This window comes from Papaver somniferum, chromosome 11 (assembly GCF_003573695.1).
Source record: "Papaver somniferum cultivar HN1 chromosome 11, ASM357369v1, whole genome shotgun sequence".
Classification (NCBI taxonomy): Eukaryota; Viridiplantae; Streptophyta; class Magnoliopsida; order Ranunculales; family Papaveraceae; genus Papaver; species Papaver somniferum.
The window spans coordinates 124,837,349-124,846,980 of record NC_039368.1 but is presented as its reverse complement, the minus strand read 5'-3'; the positions used below and the strand labels follow the sequence as shown (position 1 = coordinate 124,846,980).

Genomic DNA, 9,632 nt, shown 5'->3' with positions numbered 1-9,632 from the left:
AATTTGATATAAGCTCACGTCCAACACAATTGGCCATTTTAAAAGCATTTGACCCTCTTACGCTTGTTTTTATAAGCAACCCTATTAGTTGTTGACAAATAGGATCTTTAAACCAACACTTAAAATATTTATAAGGCCTTTTATTTTGGTGTTCATCACATTTTGTAACCAAGAGAATGGGTAAATGGTCAGAGCCTATTGCATCAATATGAAACAATTTTTGAAATTGTTGTAGCGTTGCAGCCAATGACCATTCACCAAAGCACAAGCAACAAAAACCATTATCTTTGGTACACTTGGAACCAAAGACATTTTATTTATCCCTGCATTATTGACTGATGCTAAGGTGGTGAATTTTCGTGACCTTTGATGCTAAGGTGGTGAATTCTCTCTCTAAACTAAATGACGACTCTCTTCGTTTTTACCTCTAATTTTCTTTACAATTTAAGTAAATAAATTATCACAACTAGCAAGATGAAGAATTAACAAGAGCATAGTTTTGCCATCATTTTAATGGTTTCTAAAATCAAAACCATAGTTTAACTTTTGTGTTTCCCTGTAAACCATAAGTGGTAAACACTATAAATCAGTTTTATTTTTGAGTACAAATAATCGACGAAAAGCAAGTTTAAAATTCAAAGCTTTGTATATTCAATCGCAACAGAGCAGAAGAAGCTTAACATAATATGAACACTCAAACATAAATATACTGATTCAGAACATAAAAATGCCTTTTTCATTATATGCTGATGTGGCATCTCCAAGTAGGTCTCCATATAGGAAACGATTTTTAAGGAGTTTAAAATCTCGGTCTTTAAATAATTATTGTAACAAACAACAGAAAAACACAAATTCGTCTTATTTCTAGCTAAACAAAAAGGATTAATTATGATCTGGACCCACATATGGAAAAGGAATTGATCAACAAACAACAATGAGATATAGGTCAAATGTCATATATTACTATTGATAGTAGTATGGTTGTAATAATAATTCATCATCATCTCCTTGTATCATCTTGATCTGGCTTAAAAAATGGGGATAGCCGTGATAGTTGCTGTCTTTGTACGTCTGCTAGTAGTGCTGTGTGTTCTTCCTCTGGGTGTTTCAGCCCGCAATTTAAGCCTTATGATGATACAAGGAGATGAGGATGAATTATTATTACAACCGAGTGAGAACTATGATCATTTAGCTATTTATCTTTTTAGGTGAAACTGAAAATAATGAGTTGGTTAACTATTCAGTCAATGGCACTAACTGATTAGGTGTGTTGATTTTTTTGTGAAATCGTGATTACAAATTTGTTGAGTCAATGGCACTAACTGATTAGGTGTATTGATTTTTTGGTGAAAATAATGAGTTGGTTAGCTATTCAGTCAATGGCACTAACTATTCAGTCAATGGCGCTTCAACATGACAAACATTTAAGTGTGATGAAACTAGTTTTAGTTCTACATTGTTATGCCAAGCAATTGCTAACCCCTTAGCTATACCCACATATGGAACTATAAACCAATCATGAAAATGAGATTTTTTTAAAAACATATCCATATTTTGAAAACGGGCCTTTAGTTTCGTATAAAAAAACGATATTTGGGTTATAATATTGGCATAGATAATTTAGATGGTCCTTAGTGATTGAAGTCCCAATGCCCTGGAAATGAGGGCTGTTTTTGGGCATACCCAAATCTTTTAGGGCATACTGAATGAAGACAAAATAGGGATGTAAATATCAAATTCAATAACCCCTTAGCCAAATATTTTTTGTAATGTCAAATCTATTCTTTTAGGATTAGTGTTAATTAATGATTAGTTATAATAATTCTGATTAATGAGTAATGATTAATGATTAGTGATTAAGATAATTTAGTTATATATGTTTGAGTTGATGAAAACTTTTGAGGAAGAAAAAATGTCAATGGTTCGGCTTATATAATGAAAATCGTATCAACCGAACTGTTCATACATTTTCAGGCTGAAAATGTGAAGAACAGTTTGGCTTAAAAAACAACAACATTATGCGCCGAACCTTGATCTGAAACCTGGATATTGACAACTAATGAACAGTTCGGCAAGCTGAAAGTGTTATTGTTATGAGCCGAACCAACTAGTTCGGCTTGTTTAAAAATATCATAATGAGCCGAACCTAGTCCTGTGTGATCTGGAAGAAAAATTATGTGAGGTTCGGCACATATTATGATTATCGAATACGCCGAACCCCTATGCATCTTTATCTGTGACTATGTTCGGCTTGAAATTTCATGCCGAATTGTTCATATACACTTACAAGAAGCTTTTCTGAAGAACAGTTCGGCTAAACACGCAACTCAATTTTGAGCCGAACCCAACAACGTAAGAAGAAGAGTTCGGCTAGAGGAGGAAGAAGAAGAGATGTTAAGGGAAACTGATTTTAATTTTTTAGAAAACTGATTTTAGATTTTTGTATTAAGGGTAATTGAATTACCCTTGGGTTACACCTTATAAGGTCACCCAAGATGGGACTATTGTTTGGTATGCCCTAAAAGATTTAGGTATGCCCAAAAACAACCCTCCTGGAAATTCCACGACAATAATTTCATGATTATATATAGGCCCAACGGGAAACCAGTAAAATTGAGATTACTAACCAGTAAAGCACTAAATAACTAGTAAAGCACTAAAAAAGAATAGAACAGTAAGTAGGAATGAGGCCACAGAGAGAACTTGTAATAAACAAATAACAGGGTGATTTACGAAGGAGGATTGTTCTAATTTACACTCAGATTTTTCATTTTAGGAAAGGAGGAAGTGAGAAAATTTTGGTTCACAAAAACAGGGACAAAGGAATGAAGGAACAAAATCTTATTTACCCTCAGAAACAAAATTTTTTATTGTATTCTGAGACGGAACAATAAAATTTATTCTGGGAGATGATACAATAACATTTATTTAGTCTTATTTCCAGTTTCTTTGTGCTTCTATCTAGCTCCCAGAATACAATAAAAAAAACAACAAAAAAGATGAAATGAAAACCAAAATGCGAGCTCATAGGCTCTGATGTCAACTTGATACACTCATGTTTATATTATTGTAATTTACTGGTTTCTTAGGGGATAGTCTAATCTTCAGAAGTGCTGGGAAAATCATTCCAAAGGGTCTGAAATACCTGTCCCTCCACAACTGAAATTGGCAAAACCGTAGCACAGGAAAGTTATGCAATTCAAAATTCACCCCATATAAGATAGTAGTAACTACCATCTCAATAGGAAACCATTACAGGAGGAGACAGGGATGGAAATGAAAGGTGAAATCTTTTGTTGGGAATCATATTAGAAAATCATTAAATACCCACACTTTAAATTGAAAATTCTCCAAAAACTCTCAAGAACCAATATGCAACTCAGGCTCATCTTGCAGTCTTTAAGATAAAAAACCTCAGACCAAGATTACACACATAAACTCTTTGAATTTTCCAGGTTATACACAAGACCCAGCTGATAAACTACAGGAAGAAAAGAATTTTCAGAAATTATATGAAATAGGGGAAAACATCAAGGAAGCTGATTAGACACAGAACCATCACCATGCCCACCAGAGAAAAAAGGTGATACTACAATACACAGCTGAATAGCTACATGAAGAAGAAAAACTATTGTAGAGGTTTTACACAGACGGTAATACAAGAGAATTCAAATGCTAATGCAACAACTAGCATAATAAACTCATGAAGATAGTAAGCTTGTACACATCAACAACAACCATCACTGTTTCTCATGTAAGTCCAACAAGCACCTTCTCTAATTCGTACAAGATAAAACATAATATAAGGAACACACCTAAGCCTGCAATTATGTATTGAAAAGAAAAATTGGATCGACCAAACTGGTTTGAATGGCCTAGTGCCAGTTTATGAATTTCCTTGAAGCTCTTGTCCTGTATATCATAAGAAAATCTTCGAAGAATTGCTTTCTACTTCCTATACCAGCAATACATCAAAGTCAGGGGGGCGTGGAATTATCAATTCTTGGGGAGAAACATGATAGTTTACATTCCATCCCATGTAGTCGGTCTCCAATTCCGAAACTTCAAAACTAGAAAGTGAAGCAGGGCTGACAATTAGATGCAAGTGACCCCTACACTCCCCGAAGAATCTAACCATCATTTTATCATCTACATTAGGAACAAAACGGTAGTCTGGCATTTTCATTCTTAATTCTTGATCAACATTGAAATAAAAAGAATTCCCTTCTATCGATGGGTCAATCCAGTGCAACGAACCTTTCCAAAATACTCCACTTTTATAGAGGAAGCTACGACGAGGTGCAGAAAAAACATCTCCAGAAAGCTTCCAAGTAGCCGTGTCAGATGAGTATATCTCCAATTGAAGATCTAAATATTGGTGTCAGCATCTTGAGATTGTTTCGTAAACCAAATGCAAACAACTTCGTAGTGGGGTGAATTGCGTGGATTGTAAGCCAAGCTGACACTAGAGAAGGCAACAAAACCCTTTTCTTTTCCCTGAGATCCACTCACAATAAACCGAAATTGTTTAGTAAATGGATTGAACGTAATAGGTGCGCTCCAAGAAATTCTTTAGTACGTCCACTTGCTCAATGGTATATGCTGGCCACGGTCATGTACACCATGCACACCATATTTATGGTATATCACCCAGCTCCAGCCAATGGATATCACAAATTCACAATGTAAAACAGCCGCCATTGGTTGCTCTTGACCATGAGCCTACCGATACTTTTGTTAGTGCACATATAAACCTTCGATAAAATACAATACAAAAAAATGAATCTATCATTTTTCCTATTTAACCTTCGATAAAAAGCCTACTAACATATAATTGTGGATTCCAGTGTCTAGTAAATAAATGTGAACTATGCTTACCTAAAAAAAAAAAAAACTTTTACTTTTTGTTACCCGAAATGTATAATCAAACACGGTTCTGTAACAAAATTAATTGAATTAGATTCATTTTTTGTTACCCGAAATGTATAATGCCCGAGACTATGCCGTTTTGATGTGATTTTTCAAACCAAATACTCAGAATCCTTTTTTTTGTACAAATAAGTCACCCACCTTGCAAATGTGGTTAGTACCCTCTATTAGCAGCCTTGTTATTAAAATTAGCTAGTCTAAAGAGAATGAAAATAGAAATATATTAAAGATGAGACAATTAATATGGGTTAAACATGGGACAATGAATCCAAACCTTTGATCATTCTCCTGTCCACCCTGCCGCCAATCTCAGTCATTCCCCTTTGTCCCAAAATTATACCAGTCTTACTATCCCGGTTGTTCCAAAAAAAAATATGCAAGCACAACACAATAGACAGTGAACAACGATATAACAACATGATCTTGATTTATGTGGAGGTCCAATATTAGTCTAAGATGGTTATATGAGGTGAATTAATGATCGATGGGACCACTGTTTTCTTCTCTTTAGGGGCCGTCTATTGTACTTGAAGTGGATTATTTATTTCTCTTATCTCCTCACCAACTAAAGTGAGTACAACTGCATGCATGTGGTAGCTAGAAGGGCATCACATCATTCCTTGGGCGGTCCATTATCTTTTTCTCCAACAGTTGATGAAGGTGTTACTAAGATTCAAAAAGACTTATATTAAATGGAATCAGTGCACAACACTTATCCGCTACCACACATACAACACAAAACAATTTACGATTAATAATGAGAAAATTCTAGTGTTGCGATGAGGCAGAAATCTGCCTTGTTGTCCTAACAATGTTTACTGATTAATAATGAGAAAATTCTAGTTTTGTATCCTATTCAGACTTCCAATTCTATGAAATTTACTTGACTACGATTTTTACAACCAAGACAAGTTACGAAACTATGCATTGCATTCTCAGATTGTAATGAAATCAGATACCAACAAAAAGCACATCAAGAGATCAACAGAGGTTAGCTTAAAGAACCATTATTGCACAAGAACCATGCAAAGCTAGCTACAGATTATCATCACTCATGCCAGTGAAAGAAATGTTGTAATCAAGAACATGTGTGAAGTACGAGACTAACAACAAATAGTGTAGAATAGTTGAAAGGAATATCAGTCTAGGACGGAATTAAGGGACTAACATATTCGATGAACATGTACTGTATGCATAACGATTTGGGAGTTTACAGGTAAAAATGGCTGGATATAAGACACAATTCCAACTCTGCCTTCCTATTATTTACCTCTTATAATTTCCTCACATTATTTACATGCATGAAATCAATTCTGCATTTACTCCTATAAGTGCTGCTAATGCTAACCATGCTCACTGGATCTCTCCTAATCCAGGCTTTATAGAGAAACATGATATTCATACTTGCTGGGGAATCTAAATCATACATATCAAATTCTAATACCTAAAGCGTTTACATCCATAAACAGCTGCAGACTGTAGGCCTACCAGCCTATGAAATGTAAGTTACAAAACCATCCATATAAACCTTATTCACAATATAGCTCACGCTATGTGGGATCTTTGGAAACTGACATGCCAACAACCAGTCTCCTAATCCAAACTCTGCTACCCAACATCTTAAATTTCCCCACATCATCTGGATGAAACCCATGCTAACCAAGCTCACTGGACCAAGAATCCAGGCTTTATAAAAACATGACTAGCAAATGGTAACATGATAATCATCAAGAGTTGCGCATGCTTCAAAAAAAAATCAAGAGTTGCGCTGAAACAAGAAATATCCCCACAAATAAACATTTGGCAAGAAACACAGGTACGACGTCTACCTAATCTATCTTTCAGTTGTTAATTGATTGCTTCAAAATAATTCTAATAAAAATTAAAACACTCTCATCCTTTATTTACGGAATATTGTCGATTTTACTAGTTCCTTATAATTGATAGACCACATTAAAATACACAATGATATTCCAGAAAATACATGCTTAAATTGGAAGCTAATCATCATCTACGCTTTGTTTGGCTGGCTGAGGCACGACATTCATTTGGTATCAAATACAGTATCAAATACAGTACCAAGTCAAATTTTCATTTCAAATGTACATCTTATCTTGTCTTATGTTTTACCATCAACCAAATTCAAAATCTGATTCATAGACGGTCATATGGATATAAAACTCACCATTGGTCACGAAATTTCTTCTTAGCCTTTTTGTTTTCCCCGCAGTCAAATTCCTATCTCTTCTAAATGTCCTTTTAAGCACTTTTGTCCATGCTTTGGCCTCGATTCAAGGTACCTGTAATTGACAAATACGAAAATCAAAACAAGTCTTAAAACCACACTAATTATTTATTCTGCTCTAAGCTTCTAACATTAAATCTTTCTCCTACAGTTGAGGAAGGTTTTACTAAGATTCAGAGAGTCTCCAGACATATAAGGTGTTTCTACTACAAACTATATCGAGTACATCTAATGTGGTAAAAATTCAAAAGAAAAGAAGAAGAAACAAGTAAACTAAACCTTAGTGGTTGGACATTGGAGGAAATAAAAACGATGGTTCAGGGGATAAAAATAGTGTTCTTCAAACAAATCAACTTGTCTAATTGGTTTAATGTTCAATGTGTGGAACCATATAAAAGCATGTTTGCAAAGTTGTGTGAATGAGTGTATTATTCTCATATTCATAGTTGCACTGCTTTTCCATTATTTGAATAAGTGTCTATAGTCTATGGACTGTCAAGGCTTAGCACTGCAAATGTAACAAAATGATCTATAAAAATGGATGTGTGCATGTAAGAGTCTTTTTTATCAGCGGACTGGGGAACCAGAGAAATGAAGGAACACGGTACCTCATAAATGGAAATTATACAAATATTGATATCATTTTGAAGAAAAAGTGATAGGCACCTTTAGCTTAGTTCAAGAGCACAAGGAAAAGAAAATGCTTCACTGTAGACGTTCACCATAAGATAGGCAAAACAAAAAACAAAAGTTTTTACCTTTTCTTATGCATTGTTTATTCATTACACAGTTTGGAAAATTCAAGCTGGATTAGCTCAATTTTTGCATCTCCTCTTTCAATATTGCCTTTTTTCTCTCCTTGAGTCGCCGGCTTGTACAGGAGAATAGCGAGTGACTTAGTTGATCGATATACATTCTCAAACGAATCTATGTAAATAGTACTGTCTCGATAACATCTACTATGAATCTCATGGTCATTCTTGACAGCAACACTAGAGTAATATGTACATTTTTATGGTCATTTCCTGTGGGAAAGTTGTGTACAAAAACATCATTAGACGAAGCAAGATAAGTACTAGTAGTGATTTCGTGCCAATGTTAACAGAGGGTGATTCTTCGAGAATATTCATGCACTCTTTATTTCAAGTTAAGCACCCAAGTGTCAAAATTTACGTGGTCTAGTAAACATGGAACTTCAAATTCAATGATTTGGAAAAAAATGTAAGACCTAAAACAAATGACTGAAATATGAAAGTCCTGAGTTGAAAGATCTCAGAGCCAGGATTCGAGAAAATGGGTGGGCAAGTTATCAATCAACGCATGTTTGAGGGGGTGCAAAATGGTTAAAATGACTAAAAATTGGATAAAATAGCTCAAATTAGGATTGAGAGCTCACATTTGAGGGGCTGAAAGTGCAATTGCACACCCACCTCTCAATTTGGCTTCGCCCCTGTCAAATATATGGAACTTCAAATTCAATGATTTGGCAAAAAATGTCATATTGATTTAAAACTCACCATAATTAGTCATGAAATTGGATTCTTCTTAGTTCTTAGCCTTTTTGTTTTGCCTCATCAAATTCCTTGCCCATGTTTTTTAAGTACTTTTGCCCATGTTTTGGCCTCGATTCAAGGTACCTGCAATTGACAAATATGAAATTATCTTAATTAAGACCACAATAATTTTTTGTTGTGCTCTAAGCTTCTAAGGAAAGATCACAAAAGCTTTCTCCTACAGTTGAGGAAGATGCTATTAAGATTCAGAGAGTCTATGGAATCCTCTATCTACAAATCATATTGAGTTGAAGATATTCAATACATCTAATCTGGTAAAGAATAATAATAAAAAAAAGGAACAAGTAATTAAATCTTACATCAACAGAGAATGAGAGGTTGCATTTCCTAAGTAAAGCAAAGCACTGATTCTGTGATCCGTGGATGGTTGCATCGAGTGGTAAAGCCTTGAAGGGTTTCTACCCCAACGGAGACGAAGAGAAGCAAGGTATTATAAATCTTTGTGCGATCGTGTATTTGTTGATGTTGGTGATCATCAGAAGCCATGATGATCTGATCTGAGGTTGTTTTGTTTAGAGGCGGCGTGAACAAGAAGCGCTGAAGATGAGGGAGAGAAAAAGAACTGAGTGAGTGATTGAATCAAATGTAACCCTAAAAGTACCCTTCAGAGTTCCCCTAAACCACATGACCCCCCTGCTGTATTATTATTACACTTGGTTTACATCACTAGTACACAGTATGTGAATCGGATGCAAGTGTTTATTTTCACTTCATTTTAGGCCAGGTTTTCTAGTATCAACATGGTCAAGGAAAATAAACTTATGGAGTTTCTATAATTTGATGGGTACAATATTGGGTTTATGATGCACGTTTTAATTCTGGAAAATCAGTTTCATCGCTTAATTTGGTTTTAACATTAGGAAATATATTAACTTCATGGATTG

At 34.9% G+C, this 9,632-nt stretch overlaps 1 long non-coding RNA gene across 4 annotated transcripts; it reads right to left on the bottom strand.

Moving 5' to 3' along the window:
• Nucleotides 1-3,607: 3,607 nt before the first annotated feature.
• LOC113321894 lies at nucleotides 3,608-9,327 on the bottom strand. 4 transcript variants are annotated; one of them, XR_003346910.1, is made up of 5 exons: nucleotides 9,048-9,327; nucleotides 8,692-8,811; nucleotides 8,571-8,624; nucleotides 7,933-8,199; nucleotides 3,608-7,229 (listed from the first exon to the last, which is right to left on the bottom strand). It is a non-coding gene; the product is annotated as an uncharacterized LOC113321894 (long non-coding RNA). The 4 variants fall into 4 exon arrangements; XR_003346911.1 differs by lacking the exon at nucleotides 8,571-8,624 and having other exon boundaries at nucleotides 3,608-5,070; nucleotides 5,204-7,229; XR_003346909.1 differs by lacking the exon at nucleotides 8,571-8,624 and having other exon boundaries at nucleotides 3,608-5,277; nucleotides 7,115-7,229.
• Between the last annotated feature and the right edge of the window lie 305 nt (nucleotides 9,328-9,632).